At 34.0% G+C, this 20,352-nt stretch overlaps 1 long non-coding RNA gene across 1 annotated transcript in view; it reads right to left on the reverse strand.

Moving 5' to 3' along the window:
* Positions 1-6,566: 6,566 nt before the first annotated feature.
* LOC118148034 (uncharacterized) overlaps positions 6,567-20,352 on the reverse strand; it is a 32,803-nt gene continuing 19,017 nt past the window's right edge. Inside the window, exons 4-5 of the long non-coding RNA XR_004734778.3 lie at positions 9,141-9,206; positions 6,567-6,694 (exon numbers count right to left, since the gene is read on the reverse strand). This is a non-coding gene — a long non-coding RNA (uncharacterized LOC118148034). The remainder of the gene's footprint in view (positions 6,695-9,140; positions 9,207-20,352) is intronic.

A 20,352-nucleotide genomic window follows, 5' to 3' on the forward strand; every position in this document is an offset into this window, starting at 1 on the left:
TTTTCATAAATAGTAAATAGGAATCGGCAAAAGAGAGTGTAGCTTATTAAATTTGCAGTGTCTTTTATGAAGCTATTTGTTCATTGTCTGTCTTAAAGAGCTTTGCATTTCCTGTAAAGGATGATAAATATAGCAGTAGTCTTTTAAATGTTTAAGTTCTAGAGACCAATAAATAGATTCTCCATTTCCTACTGGAAATTATGAAAGTAATTATCATGAGTTATAAAACTGGCTTCATTTGTTCTTCTGGATAGGTTCTACTAGATAGTTGTAGGAAGTTGAAGAAATGATAGTAAAATGGTGATTAAAAGGATTTTTTTTTTTTTTAGTCTAGCCCCATTCATGAGAAAATAACCTCAATATTAATCTTCTCCTCTTGGAAAGCTTAATATATGTATTATCAAGAATTCATATGTATTTCAGATAGGAATAAAGCAATGGTTATTATTTGTCAGGTAAATTAAATTAGGATTTCCTAAACAGCAAAAGTAGAAATTTTGGCAAGAATTCACCCCCACTGAACTTCATTTATGAGACATCCATGGCTGGAGTGTGAATGGGATTTTCAAGCACTGTTTCCCAAAGTAGAAACTGCAGCTATCAGGCTCCTCCTGGTAGGTAGATCCTAAACTGATTCATAAACCAACTGAAAAACAATATATTGGTTCAGGAAGACACAGGATGCAAAACAGAGCATTGATTAATAGGGAATACTGTGCCCAAAACATAATGTCTTAATAAACGCTACTTAGTAGGAGTGATAGTGGTGATAGTGATTGTTGTTGTATTTTTATATAATTAGCTATAGCTAAGAAATACTTCCTAGTAACCTTTCTTAATTGTCAGAATTTTTAAAATATCTTGTCTATTTAAAATTAAGGAGTCACTAATGTTTACCGAGGACTTCTTTCTGTCTTCTTTTAGAAGTCCTATTGCCACACATTACTTAGCATTATTGCAAACTTGCCCTTACATAAGCAATTAAAAATTTCAGTAACATATTTTATTATCATTGCTATCCCGATTTGGTCTTAATTTTCAACTGCTATTATTCATATATCAATCTTTGTCATTTGCTTTTAATCTATGTGCTTTTATTACCTGAATTGTGATTTCAACCCTCTTTATTCTTTGTTATAACCCACTTTTAATTCCCACTAGAAAGTGGAAACTTGGGGGATGGATAATCCACATAGTCCATTGTCTCACCTATGTTCATTTAGGATTACTCTTCTACTTGAAAACGTGGACTTTGGGAAAAATTAAGAACTATCATTCTAGAAATGTAAGGGAATCAATGAATTTTGGAAAAACATTCAACTTTTTCTCCAGTCAAATCTAATAAATTAATACAAATGGAGCTCTATTATAATGTATTCAATTTCTAAATTTAATTCCCCCCATCACTAACTTCTTTTTTGGCCTCTGTATTTCTTAAACTGAAGTGCTGTTATTGTCCAATCTTTCTTTTCCATTTCCAACTGCTGTCTCCTCCATTCCATGTAGTCATTCCCAGCAGTGTCCTTCCAAAGAATAAATCCTTGATATATCGCTATTTGATTTTTAAAAAAAGAAAAAAGTTGGTGGGGTGCTGTGGCTCACGCCTGTCATCCTAGCACTTTTGTAGGCCATGGCAGGTAGATGGCAAGGTCAGAAGTTAGAGACCAGCCTGACCAATGTGATAAAACCCTGTCTCTACTAAAAATACAAAAATTAGCTTAGTTTGATGGCCAGTGCCTGTAATCCCAGCTACTCGGGAGGCTAAAGCAGGAAAATTGCTTGAACCCAGGAGGTGGATGTTGCAGTGAGCTAAGATCAGGCCACTACACTCTTGAGCAACAAAGCGAGATTCTGCCAAAAAAAAAAGTTGATGGCTGCTGTTACATATGGTGAACTTGGCAAAAACAGCAGATATCAAGCCATTGACCAACAGCTTTTGCTAATTGATACAGCAATTTTTACTGCTGAAACAGAATGTATGTTGGAAATGCTCAGCAGAGATCAGCAGGCAACCACTACGAAGCAGAGTTGGTAAAGAAAAAGAAACTTGCCTGCCACGTTGGTGCCTGGGATCATCATTCACTCTCTTTAGGAGAGCGCACAGGATCTTTTTCATGGTGATCTTAGCCTGCTATTCCCGTCAGACATCAATTTCTTTCCCATGACTCTATGACAGCACAGTATGTCTTCATATGCTCTAAGTCACTTCAAGACATCACAACCTTTCTTACTTTTCTGCCTTTATCCTTTTTGGATTATTTCTATTCCCAGAATAATAAACACCATAGCACAAGTTCCAGTCGTTAACATTTACTGGACAGCAAATATCCCTGGGCTTTATCAAGGCTTTAGACAATCTGGATAGAAGCATATAATATAGAAAACCAAATTAAATGTGGATCAATTTACCACTTAGATTTGGCAAAGTTAACCCTTTCTAGGGCCATGCTAATAATTACTTTCATTGCATGTATGAAAATATTTGAAAATTTTTTTTCCAAGTTAGGAGTTGTATGGTGACATGACACTTTCCAACAATAACCTGGTGGTATTAAAAAGCATCATTTTGAGTTCTGTTTTACTCATTTAGAAAATAAATGAGGCTTCTCAAATGGTGACAGATGACATCTAAATTTATTTTTTTTTAATATTTCCTAGATTTAATTTATGTCAGGGTGGGCCAATTTGAAATGGGTTTCAAAAGTCAGGAAACTTTTATTTATTAAAGTCTTTATAAAGACTTTATATAAAGTACTGAACTTTGTCTTATTAAATCCTCAAGTCTAGTACCGTAATAATCATCTTCTCACTCTTGTTCTGTAATATTTTCAACTATAATCTATTTGAGGCAAACAACTATCAGAGTATGGCTTAGAAATTACACAGCATCATAGTTTGCAAGAAGGACCAGTAATAAATGTATAAAAAGGTCAGTGGATATCTTCATAAACATTACGAGATGTGAAAGCATAAGTGTTTCTAGTTTATTAAAATGCTGCATGGGCTGGGTGCAGCGGCTCATACCTGTAATTTCAGCACTTTGGGAGGCCGAGGCAAGAGGATCACTTAAGCCTAGAAATTCGAGACCAGCCTGAGCAATATAGTGAGAACATGTTTCTATGATGAATAAATAAGTAAGTGCTTCCTGATCATAGATTTAATTATTTATGTTTAAAAAAATTCTTTTTTTCATTCTTATTTTAATTAAGTTAAAACCATGTAATCTTGGGAAGAAAATAGAATACAATGAACTATTATTGGACATTAATGACTTACTCAAAATTAATTTTTATATTAATCAGTCACCTAGCAATATCCTAGCAAAAAAGGAATGAAACCTAGAAAAACATTTCAGACTAGAAACTTTCTTTCCTTCCTCTTTTCCTTCCTTCCTTCCATTTCTCCTTCCCTCCTTCCTTTTCTCCTTCCCTATGTTCTTCCTTCATTTTTCTATTTGTCTATACTTGTATATAATAAGCATCTAAAATATACTGGATATTTGCTATGATGTAGGAGCAATATAATTATTTTTTAAAGAAAGAACATAAAAAATATAGGGATTTAGAAGAATTCTAATCTCTCTTTTGGAGTCAAAGGAGTAAAACAAAAATTATAGGTATAGAAAAAGTATCAAGGAGACAGTGACATTTTTCCTGTATCTCAGAAAATGGTGGAGTTGTTAGGGGTAAATTATACCAGGTGAAAAAAATGGCTGCCAAATTTATGGTGAATTCTCAGTCCTTATCTACTGAACCTATTAGAAGAACCTATCAACCCCTTTTTTTTTTTAACCCCTTGTTAGTTTCCTTGTCACTGCTTTTCCTTTATTCCCCTCTTATGTAACTGGTTGTGTTTCTGTGGTCTCATTATTGTGATCTGTTTTCTCCTAAATGTCTATCTGCTGTCCAGACCTCCCGTGGAACCTCTGTTTAGTATATTTGAATGCCCATTCAACATCTACATATGGATGTCTAATAGGCATTCTGAGAATAATATTCCCCAGATTGAACAAATACAAAGGCTCTAAAGAGGTGAAATGCTTATTACTTTCAAGTGACAGCAAGAAAGCCTATTTTGTTAAAACAAACAAGAGAGTGATTAGAAAAAACCTGAGAGCTAACTGGAGGCATGGTTTTCTCTATCCACCCAATCCCTGCTTAAATTTGCTTGATGACTACATAGCAGTTCCCTTTTCAATAAACAGTAAACTCTGGTTTCCACTTTCTCAGGACAAGCATTTGGAGACATCTTTGATTTCCCTATCTCTCTCACATCCTTAGCCTCCACCCCTACTTGTCAAATAACATAACATAACATGACATGACATGACATGACATGACATGACATGACATGACATAACATAACAACACAACATTGATTCTTCCATTAAAATATATACGAAATCTGACTCCCTCTAACCACCTCCACTGTTAACATCTTAATCCAAGCCATACAATTTCCTGCCTGGACTATTGTAGTAGCCTCCTAATTGATTACTTGCTTCATCCTGGTTCTTATGCAGTCCATTTATATAAATGATTATCTGATGAGATCTTGTCAATATTCTGTCCAAAACCCTGTGGTGTCTTCACTCAAAAAATCTTAACTTCTCACCATGGACTACAATATCTCTATAAGATTTGGCCTTAGCTACCTCTCTAACCTTACTTCCTATACTTTGCCCACTTCGATTTAGCCTTTCTGGCTTTCTGATGTTCCATGACATTCAAATACTTTTGACACTATGATCCCCTTGGCTTTACTTTCTCTTTCTCCACATACTTCCTGGCTTGCTTACTCTCTTCATTTGAGTCCCATCTAAAATGCCACTTTACATTAGAGACTCTTCCTTCTGCCCCTTTATTCTCTTTGGCTTATGTCTTCCCACAGCATTACTGTCATCTAATATACAATTATGGTTATTTGAATATTGTCTGTAGTCCTGTATCTATAAGCACCTATTCTTATAAGGTCCTTGAGGACCTGGGCTGTTTCAGTGAGGGTCAAAATAAATAGAGGGGTAAATAGCAGGGATAAAAAAGATACTCATTATTTGCAATTTTGCCCAGTATCAGCTCTTGCTATTCTTATAAACAAATCTGACATGCTCATGATCATTTGAAATGGCAAACAGCTTGGCCCATTTTCTTTTCTTAATTTCTGTTCACCAACATTATTTCTTTATATTAGCGTGAAGATGATGAATAGTAATATTTCCTAAACATGATTTTCATCCTAAGGAACTTAACTGAAGATTTACATTTGGCTTACAATAAAATTAATAGAGGAGATTTATTGCAAAACCATTTCTTCTGTATTACGTTAGGCTGGTAATGATAGCTCTAAGGTCTTTGAGCAGTTTACTCTAAGTACCTCTTATTTTCCTAGGTCTCATTTATATCTACTCTATCTTGCTTATGTTAGGAATAATATGGTTTTCTTTCTTGGCACTTACTGATCCTTTCACAATTAAAGTACCTGGACTTTCTTTTGTTTGTCATATCTTGCCCTAGGCCCCTTTTCTTCAAGAGTTATAATGACATTCTTCTAAAAGGGCCAGAACAAAATTATGATGCTAATATACCCAATAGGTCAGTTAATGTCAGAGAATTCTATTGATTTGTTTTTCTTCATCTTTAGATTCACATCAATTCTCATTCCCAAGAACAGAATGTCACTTTGAAAAAGTGGCAATGAAACCATAGTATTTTATTTTGTTTTTGTTGTTTTTTAAAATACATGACCTGTCTTGGTTAAGTCCCAGCTACTAAGAACTAGATACTCACTATGATATCATCCAATAATAAAAGATTAAAGTGAGAAGTGATCATTTAGACCAGTCATCTCATCTGAGCAATGAAGACACAGAGGTGTGAAGTAACTTGCCCAGGGCCATAATAACAGAAACCTAGAGGTGAGGAAGGTAGTTTGAGACAATAGCAGATGTGACATCTTTCAGGGAACTAAGTTGCTCATAGTGTATTCAGATAAGAATTAGAAAGTCAGCTCAATTGGAAATGTTATATAATATATACATATTTTATACATAAAAGTATAATGCTTGTATATTTCCATTAATATATTCCATGATGAAGGAAAGAAAAGCAATGATAATTGTATTGAATCAACATAGACAGATAAAGATGGAGGTATTGATCAATATTTAAGAAATCATTTATGTGATCAAAATCCCAAGTTATTATTTCAGTTTCCCAGTTCACTCAACCATGTTCAAAGGTTCTGTGTCATGTGTACGATGGTCTGCAGTGGATGAGACCACACAGGTGAAATCTATTAATGATAATAACATTTATATTTGAGCATTCTGTAAAAGTAAATAGGTTTATGTTTTGCAATTTTTGTGTCTACTTAGGCCCTTTTATAGCTAAGAATTAACTGTTATATATGTCATTAAAAGTATATTCAGATTTATCCATTTATGAAGTACTTTTATATTAAAGTGGTCTCTATTCTCAATTCAGTTTTTATACATTTGCCTTTGAACTTTATTGCATATTTATGGAAATTTTTTGCCATTTGAAATAAGAATAGACAAAGACATAAAATATAGTAAACTTAGTTTATGTCAAGTTTACATAGACTTTTGTTTGAAAGCGAAAGCATAGACTAAATGATCCACAATTCATCAGATGGTATGATATTCTTCTTTGTTGGTACAAACAAGTCCATGTATCTATAAGTTGAAAAAATAAAAATAAATCCTACAAAACAACAACAGCAAATATGGAGGGTCTTTTTGACCTAGAAAACCATTTGAAATTTTTTTTACTTATTACATGTTTATTAGAGGTATAACTTTTACACAAAACTTACATTTTATGAAATAATAAAAAATATTTACAAAATATTAAAAGATGTGCATTTGAAAATATTTAAAAAATATTTTCTAAAGATAAAATGGAACAATGCATGCAGGATAATTGTACAACTTGACATCCACAAATATCAGTTTCTGTAAGAGTTACATAAGAGCAGCTCAACCAACAAAAGTAATTAAAAATGATTTCCAATCTATTTCCCTCAGTTCCTTCTCTTTCTTTTATATGCCACTTTAGTTTCAGATCAATTCTACTCTCTTCCTATCTTCCCACCTTTACAACACCTTTTTTTCCTGATTTTACATCACAGATCAGAGTCAATCTGCAAAGATAAAACTCTCTTAAATGGAGTTTGGAAGATGATAGAAGCTGAGGTGAAGAGATAGGGAGAAAAATCTCTTATTCATTATTAAATCCTGTTCCTCTTTTATCAAGTGAATTTGCAGATGCTTTATTAATCAAAAGGAGCATTGATGATAATAAGCATCAACTAGAATAGAGGTTTAGGCTGTAATGTCACTTATAGACAGTAATCTATTCTACTATATCAAATACTTTACATGAAAAGATCAAAATCTGAAGGATATTTCAATTGACCGAATGTAATAATGAAAAAATAAAATAGGTAACTATAATGTTTCATCTGTGAAATCAGCAATAAGACCATTGAATTCACAGTGGGAATAAAGTTTGAGTAGGGTGTAACTTAAATAGATTAGAAAGTGTAACTTTTTTATTGGCCAATAGCACAATATGGTTGGCAGTATGCAGTGATGACAAACTTATAAGAAAGGAAGCAGTGATGCAGCAGTGACTGCCCGATGGGGTTCTTTATCATGAGTGACTCAGGTATTGTGTTTACTTCTGTGAAAACATGAACAGCCTTGGTAAAGAGGTGCTGAGATGGTGAATTGAAGAGAAACCATTTCAAATTAGGAAGCATGTCATATAAATAGGGGAGGACATGAAGGGGAGGAGAGATATCATACCTGTTTTCAAAAACATACCAAAAGTGTAATTAGATACAACTGAGTTTAAATTCATTTTACAAAGACCTAGAATCGATTATGTGAAGCAAGAAAGAGCATAATTCAAACAGAGAAGATATTTTCTAATTATCAGACATCCGAAGAAGGAAGGATGAGCATTGTGGATTGCTGAGTACTTGGACACAGTGAAAATGTTTAGTGAGATAAAACAGAAGCAAGATTGGAGGAGGAATAATTCTGAAGAACTAGAAATCCTGAGTATTCTTGAGAATTTTAGATCGAAGAGGCTAAGCTGATGTAAATTGAAGAAGTCTTATCTATTCTAAATGGAATTTTTCTTTGAGTTTATGTGCATTTTCTAAAGACTTTACGAGTTTTAAAATTTTATCTCCAAAAGGCAAGCATATCCATGTATACCATTGCGATCAACATCGAAATGCATAACTAAATATCTCACAACAGCAGCAAAACCATAATAATATAATTTAACATATGTTGAGCACATTCAATAAATATACATCAGGTACTAAGTGCTTTACACAATTTGCCTTCATTTTACCCCAATGACCTGTTGAGTAGATAATATGAAATTTAAAGATTTGACAGGGCACAGAGCTGGTAAATAGCAGAGCTAGAATATTAACTCATGTTTTTGCAAACAATCATTACACCTAACTGTTCTACTATTTATACTATTTTAATTCCTTGTTTTGTAATGTTCCTCTAAATGAAACATAAATAAATGGAGCATGGAACCCATATTATTCTGAAGAGAACTTGTTATACTACTCAGATAGCCCCAGTTATAGACCTGTGATTTACGTATTTTCAAAGAATGTTCAGTAACAATGTGGAGATTTGTCTTTAAATAAGCCTCATATGTGAACCAAATGGTCACATTGTGATATAATAGTCACTTCCTAAGATAATACTTTCTAAATTTAATGCTATCAATGCCCATGTGTAAAATCAGAAATAGTTCATCACAATTCATCAATGAGGTGATGGTTTCATTATAACTCATAAATGTAGAAAGGTTTCTACATCTTATAGACAAAACCTAGTTGTTTCTGAGCACACCTGGGAATGAAGCTGGTCATGCTGTTAAAATCGCCTCTGTGAAGCTTTACAGAATAAGGGGCAAAGTGAAAGAGCAATACGGAAATTTTTTCCTTTTTAAAGAGAATCTTATTGAACTTTGAATAAGACGTAAGGGTCAGTGATTGTGTTAAAATAGTTCTTTTGCTTTTGAATGGAAATCTAACTAAAAGAGTAAAAATAGAAATGGTGATAGCATGTAGATCAAACTTACCAAAAGCCACACAGTAATGCTTCATTTACAATAATTCTTCATGTCTTCAGAAAATAATTAGTAATCCTAAATGTCAAGAACAGAATTAAAAATGTAAAAATAGCAGAAAAGTATTTTAACAGCAAAATATACACTCAAAACCAACACACAAAAGATGAATCACTCTCCCTAAAAAAAAAAAAAAAAAAAAAAACAACTTATCAGGCTCTTTAAAGCTCCTTTAAAGCTTGGGTATTTGATATATTAATTCTTAGAATTAATTTATGAGAACAATGTATTATTAATTTATAAGTCATAAAATGGTTGTCATAAGCAGTTAGACCAGTAGTCTACAATCAAGAAAGAAGAGAAAAATACAATACAATTCACTACAATAATTTAAAAAATTCATTTTGGGATAATTCTTGGTAAATGTGAGTTTGCTTGTTCTCCCTGGCTACCAATAGGAAAGGCAGATTCAAAACAAGGTTTTGAATGGAGTGTGGTCCATTCCGGGACTGGTAGAGTGGCAGTTGATTGATATCTATGAAGATACTTGGTGGTACTGGGAAAGTTATCTGTATACCTGCCAAGTATACAAATGAGCCCTTGGGGGAAAAAAAGTACACTACATCTAAGGAGGCCCACTACATCCAGAGACAGGAAGAACATGAATTTATAAAAAAAATAAAAATAAAGAAACTTTACAAAAATTAAAAAGTTGATGGCAAATACATAGAGATGGATAGATAAAGCTCTGACAGAGTGATACTAAAAAGACTAAGTTCAAAGACTCAATCAAGAAGTCAAATGGCTTCATTTCCTCCTCTGAAGATGGAGACAATATCTATTCTATCTACACTAAAGATAGAGTGGCTTTAAGGAAAATATGAGAACTTAAAGTGTTTTGAAAATTGCAAACACTTTCAAAAGTTGTAGTTTATAATTACGATAGTTAAATTATGCCACACTGATGGGAAGTATTCACCATAGAAAATAAAACGTAAAATACTTTCTAAAAAGTTGAGCTATGATGGTAGCATAAATGCAAGGTGAAATAAGTTAGCTTTAAAATGTATTAACCAACCATAAATACTAACGTAGTTTTATTGTAGATGACATCTCTTAGAAAGCATGGAGAAATAAACTTTAAGTTTTCTTCCTAAGTTGGTTTTTGATGTTAATCTAATCAAGACAAGATATCAAAAAGTTTTTGTTCTTAAATAATATAAAAAGATAATATTCTAGTAAATGGAAGGTAAATATGAGTTTTTCTAAGATATAAATGTGTTGAAAAGTGACTTTTTTTTTCTTCTTAAGGATCTGCTTCTTGGATGTTAGAAACCCTGTTTCTAACATTTTCTTTCCATGAAAAAGAAAAAATACATTTTATATCTGAACTTTCCTAGATACGGCTCCTTTTTAGAGTCATAACAAACAGAAAAGATAACATGATCATTCCCCATTGCTTTCTCCTTCAATTGCAATTGATTTTTATTAGTAACTATGAGCATCAGAAAGAGAGTGTCTGTCTCTGTTAATGAACTGAGGTGTGCAGGTGCATATGGATATGTTCATAAAAACCAGGGATGTAAAGTGCCAAATCTCTCCAATTTTCTACAATATTTTCTGTTTCTTATCATTATGACTAGATAACGATGGAAAAACTAATGATGCCATTACCCTGTAATTGGGAATTGAGGCTGTTTAGCAATGATAAAGCATGCACTGAGCAGAGTTAATGGGCCAACCAGGCAGCCCCACTGGGTAGCTGGTCCACAGAGCAAGAAGACTGAATAGTTACAAGGTAGATTTTTGGTCATAACAGGCACCAGCTTCAGGAAACAGCTTTTACTGATTATTGTCTACTGCTTTATCAGCCTAGGGAAAGTTAAGAGACTTGAATAAAGATTTGAAATAATTCTTGATGTAAACAAGAGGCATTTTTCTCTACAATTTGATCTTGTTAGAGGCATCTGGTTGACCTTATTTTCAAAAGAATCTATTATTTTAATGCTATTCTGGATATGTTACTTTCTAATTTAAATGTGATGATACTATAGATTTTAGGGGCTGTGAGCATATATTTATACTTATATTTAATTGTAATGCATGTTCCAGAATTTTGCATGGTATTTGGACCATAGTAGAGCTTGGTTAGCTATTAGTTCAATCAACATGTTTGAACCTCATTTAAAAATAGAAAGTAATACCTTTGCTCAAGAATATACCCTAGCTCAACAAGGGGAAAGAAAATGAAGATTCTCACATAGGCTTTTAGCATAAAGACTATGTTTTCCTCAGACCAATTAAGTTAAAATGAAAGAAGGAATTTGATGATTCAGAAATAATAAAGACTGGGAGGCATGATGAAAAAAGCATGTTCAGAGTAACTTACCCCTGAAATTCTTCCCAGAACTGGAATGCAACAAGAGAAAGCATTTTCCCAAAGAGCCATTTTTTTTAAAAAACAAACAAACAAACCATATTGTATATATTTTTTTCACTTAGGTTGGGGAGAAGTGAAACACCATTTCTGCTAAAAAAACAAAACAAAACAAAACAAAAAGTAATGCCCCCCATTATATAATAACTACTGCTTTCTGAAGCCAGTGTTCCTGGATGTGCAGTGCATTACATTGTACCTAGGTTATCCTCAGGCCACACCATCAGCATTGAAGTTTAGAGGAAAGCAGCTTATTTGTGGAACATCTGTGTCTCTTCCCTTTGCTAAGATGGAACACCCTCCTCTCTATATTATTCTTTCTTTCCAACAAGAGAGGACCATGTGTCCTGGGCCCACGGCTACTTCTCTCATCTATTTTGATCTCTTCGGTTAAGTTGTTTTCCTACTTTCCTGCCATGTGCATCTTAATCTATGCATTCAATTTTCCAGGTCATTTTTAGGTGGATCTGTTATCACAGCTTTTGATTTTACAGAGTGAGTGCAAAAGGACATTCTATTTTCAATTATACCCACCAGAATGGTTGTTCCTCATTCTGCAATCCCTGGGAGACATCTCTTTATGGTTTGGGGTTTTAGAATTAGTGGAAGCAGCTGTGCATACAGTAACATTCACCCAGTTGCTATTGTCACTGTAATAACAACAGAAGTGAGCTGTGCCACATGCCACAGGAGCACATGGTCACAGCACAGATCGTGAGGACTCCTGGGGCACATGAAAGAGTCCAGGGACAGCTCTATTAACCTTCTCCAAATATCTGGGGTTTTTTTTTTGTAGGTTGCACTCAGAGTTGCTTAAATTAAATATTATGTCACATATTCCTCCAAAAATAGTTCTGATCTACCAAATAGTACAGATCAGCAAGAAACTTCTGGCTACATATTCCTCTAATCAGGGAGACAATACAAATGCATTTTTGCCCCCATAAGTTTTTCCCAGGATTTAAAACTATTTTGGTCTTTATTATAGACATTCATTGACATGTTACAGGAATGTAAAGAAAAAACAGTGACTATTTAAGCAAGTACTCATGGATGTGTGTGTTTGTAGCTGAGTATACAGATATCACATATAATAATTTAATTTGTATTGCTCCTTAATCTAGAAACTCTTACAGATGGAGACCTAGCATTACAAAGTATGCAGTAGTAAGTCACTGTGTTGGGTCCATGCAGACAAATGCAAGTCAGGTCAAAGGCAAGTAGAAAGCTGAAAATTGACAAAATAGTTGCAAAAAACCACATTTCTTCAATTAATTTTCCCTCCCATTAATTCTAATGGTTTGTTTTTCCATTGAATAAAGAGTACTTTGAATCTGTCATCTCATTATAATGTTTTGCTGAAAGACAAAATCTGAGGATTGCTAATTTAAAGAGAATGTTGTTCTTGGGATGTCTGTGGCTTCATGATCTTTATTCATTGTCTGAAGTATCAAAAATAGAATGTGGTATGAAGGTTATTCTTCTTCACATGGTAATTTACAGTTATAATCTTATTTGAGGCTGGATGTCGTGATTTATGCCTGTAATCCCAACAATTTGGGAGGCCAAGGCAGGTGGGTTGCTTGAGGTCAGGAGTTTGAGACTAGACTGGCCAACATAGTGAAACCGCATTATCTTCAAAAAATACACACACACACACACACCTAAAATATTTGCTGGGCATAGTGGTGCATGCCTGTAATCCCAGATACATGGGAGGCTGAGGCATGAGAATTGCTTGAGCCTGAGAGGCAGAAGTTTCAATGAAGCAAGATTATACCACTGCACTCCAGCCTGGGCAACAGAGCAAGAACAGTCTCTCTCTCTCTTTCTCTCTCTCTCTCTCTCTCTCTCTTTATATATATATAATTTTACAACATAGTTTTGATGCTCAAATAAATTAGGGAGGAAATAGTAATGCATTAATAATACAGTAGTAAAAAATGAAAACCATTGACAGAGATCTTGCACAGACTCTCTCCATCACATCCACCCACCTCAGCAGCACCAGTACCAACCTGGTTTGCTTTCACATTTCTAATTATAGGTGCATTATCCACATTCCTACCCAAGACCAGTCCACTACTTGTGTAGAAGATAGCAATCCTTTTCATCTACATGGAACTATCTTTACTACACTTTCCTTGTTCTAGTTCCTGCCATTTTATTTGCTCCCATATTCAGTAAAGCTCTTTAAAATGGTTTATATTCTCTATTATCATTGAACTGTGTATTCTACCACCCCCTCCCCAAGCTGTGACTTTTGTATTACTGAACTCAGAGCCAACCCTTAGTCCTCTTATTAATCCAGTGATAGCATTTGCTGCAGCAGACATCTCTCTTCCTGGAAATATTTTTTCTCTTCTTTTTCTTTCTTTTTATCTCTATACAATGCCTCCTCTTTCCCTCCTCCTCCTTTTCCTGCCTCATTGACAGCCCTTTCTAAATCTCTTTCTCTTTTTCTTGACCTCTTATTAGTACATTGTTCTAAGAAATTACATTTTGGACTTCTTTGTTTGTTCCCTTTGTAACATCATCCAATCTAATGGCATCAGACACTATCTACATGTTAACGACTTAGAAATTTATAATGATAACCTCTATCTCACTGTTGAATTGCAGGTTTCTTTGCCCCTCCACTTCCTGATACCTTTTTCTTATATGTTAAATACACATCTCAAAGCAAACAAGCTCAAATCTGAGCCTCAAACCTTTCTCCTAAACCTTCTCCAGTTACATCGCAGCTAAGGGCAATTCTAACCTTGCAGATACCCCCTAAATTTTATAGTCATTCTTAATATTTCTCTTTCTCTCACATCCCACAGCTAGTCAGAATATTCTGCTCCCTCTATATTCAACATATATCCAGAGCCAAGCATTTCTCATTGTTCCCACTGATAACAATGAATTCCTTCCAGATTGCTGTAATACTTCCAACCAGTATCTCTGCTTCCACCCTTGCCTTCTTTCCCTCTTTGTAATTTATTTAAAATAAAACTTCCAGTAACCCTTTCAAAACCCACATATAATTCTTTATTTTAGTTACAATAAAATCTAAGTCCTTGAAGTGGCCTCTAAACATAAAAAGATGTTTTTCCCATCCTGTTACCTCTCTAACTTCCATTACGGCTTTCCCTCATGTTCATGCCACTTCAATCACACTGGTCTCTTCATTGTGCCCCAGACACCCCAGACACATTTCCATCTTAGCACAGGCTGATCTGTCACTTAGAAACATTTATCCCCAGATAGCTACCCTACTGAAGAATCCTTATCTCATTTTTTTTTTAAATAAAATTTGTATTTAAGAGTAGTTTAAAATTTATAGACAAATTGTGATGATAGTACAGACTGATCCCACATATCCGACTTTCATTCTGTCCTCTATTATTAACATCTTAACATGAGTATATGTTTGTAATAATGAACTAGCAATGTTATAGTATAATTATCTAAAGCCCATACTTTTTATCCATATTTCTTTAGTTTTTACTTAAGTGCCTTTTTCTTTCCCAGGATTTCATCCAGAGTACCACATTACATTTAGTCACCATGTCTACTCCTGCTTCTCTTGGCTGTGACAATTCTCAGAACATTACATGTGTTTAATGACTTTGACAGTTGAAAAAATTTTATATTTTGTATAATATACCTCCTTTGGGATTCGTCTGATGTTTTCTTATTATTTGACTCGTATTATGACTTTTTGAGAGGAAGACCCACTGAGATAAAGTGCCATTTTCATCACATCATATCAAGCTTATCAGACTAGCCTTACAAGAGATACTAAAGAAAGTTCTTCAGGCTGAAAGTTCTTCATTACCAAATGGTAATTCAAATCCACATGAGGAAACAAAAAGTACTAGTAAATGTAATTACATAATTACAAAAGATAGTATAAATGGATATTTTTGCTTTCTTTTCTAAATGATTTAAAAAGTAATTATATCAAACAATATGTATATAATGCATTATAGGGCATAGCATTCAGAAGTGTAATATATTTGCAAATATTTAATCCACTACCACAAAGTAGGTGGATGGAAGCAAAACTATACTGGCCTAAAAAATAACAACAGATTTTAAAATAATTATTATCCTAAGCAAATTAACACAGGGATAGAAAACCAAATACTGCATGTTCTCCCTAATAAGCAGGAGCTAAATACTGAATACACTTGGGCATGGAGATGGGAACAGTAGACACTGGGGACTACTAGGGAGTGTGGGATCATGGGCTGAAAAACTGCCTATTGGGTACTATGCTCACCACCTGGATGACAGGGCTTCTGTGCCCCAAACCTCAGCATCATCCAATATACCCATATAGCAAACCTGTACATGTGCTCCCTGAATCTAAAACTTTTAAAAAGACAAAAATAAAATAAAATAATTATTATAACAACATTTGTTGTTGGATTCATAGCATTAATAGATGTAAAATGTATAACAATAACAAAAAAATGAAGATAGGGAATAGAGCTAGAGCTAGGAGTGGTATTTCTATGTGTCCCCGGAAGCACGCTAGCATGAAAGTGGAGCTGATTCTGATAAGTTGGGTACGGTAAATCAAAGAGCCACCATTTTTTTAAAACGCTCAAATAATACTAAAAATTTTTTTAAGGAATTAAAATATTTTTTTAGAAAGCATTCACTTAATGCAGAAGAAAGCATTAAAAGAGGAATACAGGGACAAAAAATTAGGGAATATACAGAAAAAAAAATATAAAATTGCAGCTATAGATCCAACTGTATCAATATAGTTGATATAAGACGTTGTTTCATATGTAAGTAATCCAGTTTTATTTTGTTACATTTTGCATGCTGTCCTGGGATTTTCTTACCCCTTCAAATGGTTTTCTTTAAAATTGTACATATTAAGATATGTTTATTGTTTGCACTGTAAATTTCAGTGGGTTATGACAAATGCATGGTGTCATAATTCACAGTTATATTATCATTCAGAATACTTTCACAACCCTAAAACACTGCCTGTGATTCATATATTCACTCCTCTCTCATTCTCCATGTTTTAGGCAAGTATTAATCTTTTAATTATCTGTATAGCTTTGCCTTTTTCAGAATGTTACATAATTGGAATAATACAGTATGTAATTTTTACAAACTTTCTTTTTTAGACTGTATTTAAGATTTCTTAGTCTTCTCATGGTTCATTTCTTTTAAATCACTAAGTAATATTTCATTGTATGAAGTACCACAGTTTGTTTATCCGTTCATACATTGAATGGTATTTGGGTTGTTTGCAGCTTTTGTTATTATGAATAAAGCTGCCATAGTTATATGTGCAGGTTTTGTATGGAAATAGTTTTTCAAGTCAGTTGGGGAAATATCCAGGAGAATAATTGTTCAATCATGTGTTAAGACTATGTTAACAGTAAAAGCTGCTAAACTGTCTTCCAAAGCAGTCACACTATTTTACATTCTTACCGGCAATGAACAAGAGGTCCTCCTGCTCAACCAATATTTTGTTTGCTTCATCAGAAACTGGTATTGTCATGAAAGTATTTTTTAGCTATTTTAATAGGTTTGGACTAGTACCTCATCATACTTTAATTTGTATTTCCCTAATGGCAGTCATGTTAAATATATTTTCATATGTTCATTTTCCATTGGTATATTTTCTTTGGTAAAGTGTCTGTTCAGATCTTTTCATATGTTTTAATTGGTGTTTTAAAGTTGTTATATATGAAAAGTTCTTTGTATATTTTTAGATGTAAGTTCTTTATAAAATATAGGTTTTGCAAATATTTTTCACACAGTCTGTGGCTTGCCTTTTCATTCATTTTTAACAATGTCTTTCACATAACAAAAGTTAGAATATAGCTGACCTTCAGAGCACTTTTTTTTTTTTTTTTTTTTGAGACAAAGTCTCGCTCTGTCACCAGGCCCCAGGTTGGAGGGCAGTGGTGCAATCTTGGCTCACTGCAACCTCAGCCTCCTGGATCAAGCAATTCTCCTGCCTCAGCCTCCCAAGTAGCTGGGACTACAAGTGCACATCACCACACCCAGCTAATTTTTGTATTTTTAGTAGAGACGAGGTTTCACCATGTTGGCCAGAATGGTCTCGATCTCTTGATCTCATGAATCGCTCGCCTCAGTCTCCCAAAATGCTGGGATTACAGGCATGAGCCACCATGCCCGGCCTCCTGAAGAGCACTTTTGGTCAGCTTAATCCAACTGATAACTATAGCATACTCCATCCAACAACAAAATACATGTTTTTTTCAAACTCACAAAGAACATTCATCAAAGTAGACCACATTCTGATCTATAAAACACACCCCGAACAAATTTGAAAGAATAAAAATCATACAAAATATGTTAGAAATCAACAGCAATTAAACTAGAAATTATTAACAGAAAGATAGAAAATAGTGAAATATTTGGAGATTATACAACATACTTGTAAATAACGCATAGGGCAAAAAAGAAGTCTCAAGAGAAATCAGAGATATTTTGAACTAAATAAAAATAATGCAAGTTGGCTCAAGCCTGTAATCCCAGCACTTTGGGAGGCTGAGGCGGGTGGATCACGAGGTCAAGAGGTCGAGACCATCCTAGTCAACATGGTGAAACCCCATCTCTACAAAAATGCAAAAAAAAAAAAATAAATAAGCTGGGCACGGTGGCACATGCCTATAATCCCAGCTACTCAGGAGGCTGAGGCAGGAGAATTGCCTGAACCCAGGAGGCGGAGGTTGCAGTGGGCCAAGATCGCGCCATTGCACTCTAGCCTGGGTAACAAGAGTGAAACTCCATCTCAAAAAAAATTAAAAAATAAAAATAAAAAAAAATGCAAGTCATAATCCCTTATCTTGTGTAATGCAGCAGAAATACTTAGAAGAATATCTATAGCATTGAATCCATGTGTTAGAAAAAAATATAAATCTATAATCTGAACTTAACCTTAGGAAACTGGAGAAAGAAGACAAATACAAACTTGAAGCAACCAGAAAAAAAAGAGATAAAAAATATAGCAGACATCACTGAAGTTTAAAACAGGAAAATAATAGAGAAAATCAATAAACTACAAACTGTGTTTTTGAAAAGATCAATAAAACTAAACCTCTAGCAAGTCTAACAAAACAAGAAAAGAGAGAAGACACAATTACTCAGAGCCAAAATGAAAGAGGGACATCACTGCTAATTCCATGTACATTGAAAAATAATAAAGGAATATTATGAACAACTTTCTACCCACAAATTTGATAACTTGGGTAACATGAATGAATTTCTTAAAAGACGCAAACTATAAAACTCACACAAGGAGAAATAGATAATCTTCATAGGCTTTGAGAAATTGAATTAATAGTTAATAACCTTCCAAATAATAATAGTGAGGCACCAAGCCCAGATGGCTTCACTGGTAAATTCTAACACCTAAGGAAGAAATCATATTGATTCTCTACAATATTTTCCAAAAAGTAGAAACAGAGGCAAATCTTGCTAACTCATTTTATGGGGTCAGCATTTCTCCATATAAAACCAGTTATACATTAAAGAATGAAAAATTACAGACCAATATCTCTCATGAAAATAGATGCAAAAACCCTCCACAAGTACTAGCAAAATGAATCCAATCATGTATTTAAAAATTACACCCCAATCAGTAGAGATTTATTTCAGATACAAAATGTTGTTTTAACATTTGAAAAATCAATGTAATCAATCACATCAACAGGCTAAAAGAAAAATCATATAGCCATACTAACAGATGCTGAAATAGCATTTAATAAAATCTAACACCCATGATAAAAATTCTCAGCAAGCTAGAATAGTAGGGAACTTCCTCATTTTGACAAGAGTATCTATGTAAAACCCACAGCAAACATACTTCTTGGAGGGAAATAGTGTGCTTTTCTACTAAGAATAGAAACAAGGCAAGCACATTCTCTCTTACCACTCCTATCAGCATTGTACTGAATGTCATAACTGGTAAAATAAGAAAAGAAATTTAGGAAATTTAGGTGTATACACACACACACACACACACACGTGCGCACACAGTGTGGCCAGACACCATGCTTGCTCACACATCCCTCATCACTTTCTTCTATATATATGTACACATATATATATAGATAGATAGATGGAGAAAGAAATCATCTGTCTTTGTTCACAGATGACATGGTTGTCCAAGTCTAAAAACTAAAAGAATCAACAACTGAAAAACCTCCTGGAATAGTCAACAGAATACTGAAGAAGAACAAAAAAGAGGACTGACACTATCTGACTTCTAGGTTTACCATATAGCTAGAGTAATCAAGAGAGTATGTTGGTGGATGAATAAAAAAAATAGATCAAAAAAACAGAATAGAGTGAGCCCAGATATAGATCCAAACAAATATAGTCAACTAATCTTTGACAGAGAAACAAAGGCAATTATTTAATGGAGAAAGAATAGTTTCCAAAACTAGGTATTGTAAGACTCGGAAGTCCATGAAAAAATAAAAGATTCTAGACAGAGACTTAAGTACAAAATGCAAAACTATAAAACTCCTAGAAGATAACACAGGAGAAAATCTAGGTGACCTTGCTTCGTTGGTTTGTTTTTAGACATAGCACCATAAGCGTGTTAGTTCACACTTAGCTTCCAGCAGTCTGACAAAATTACCATTCATTTGTTTGATGTTAATTTGTTTACGTCTCTAGCAGCTGCTACTTCAGGTGATTAGGTCTCTTTTGTAACTCTCTGGATTCACATCTCTCTCTCTCTATTTCATGGTGGTAGATTTCCCTTTAACCTTCCTTGTCTGATGGGTCCAA

The sequence above is a fragment of the Callithrix jacchus genome, chromosome 15, assembly GCF_049354715.1.
Source record: "Callithrix jacchus isolate 240 chromosome 15, calJac240_pri, whole genome shotgun sequence".
NCBI classification, from domain to species: domain Eukaryota; kingdom Metazoa; phylum Chordata; class Mammalia; order Primates; family Cebidae; genus Callithrix; species Callithrix jacchus.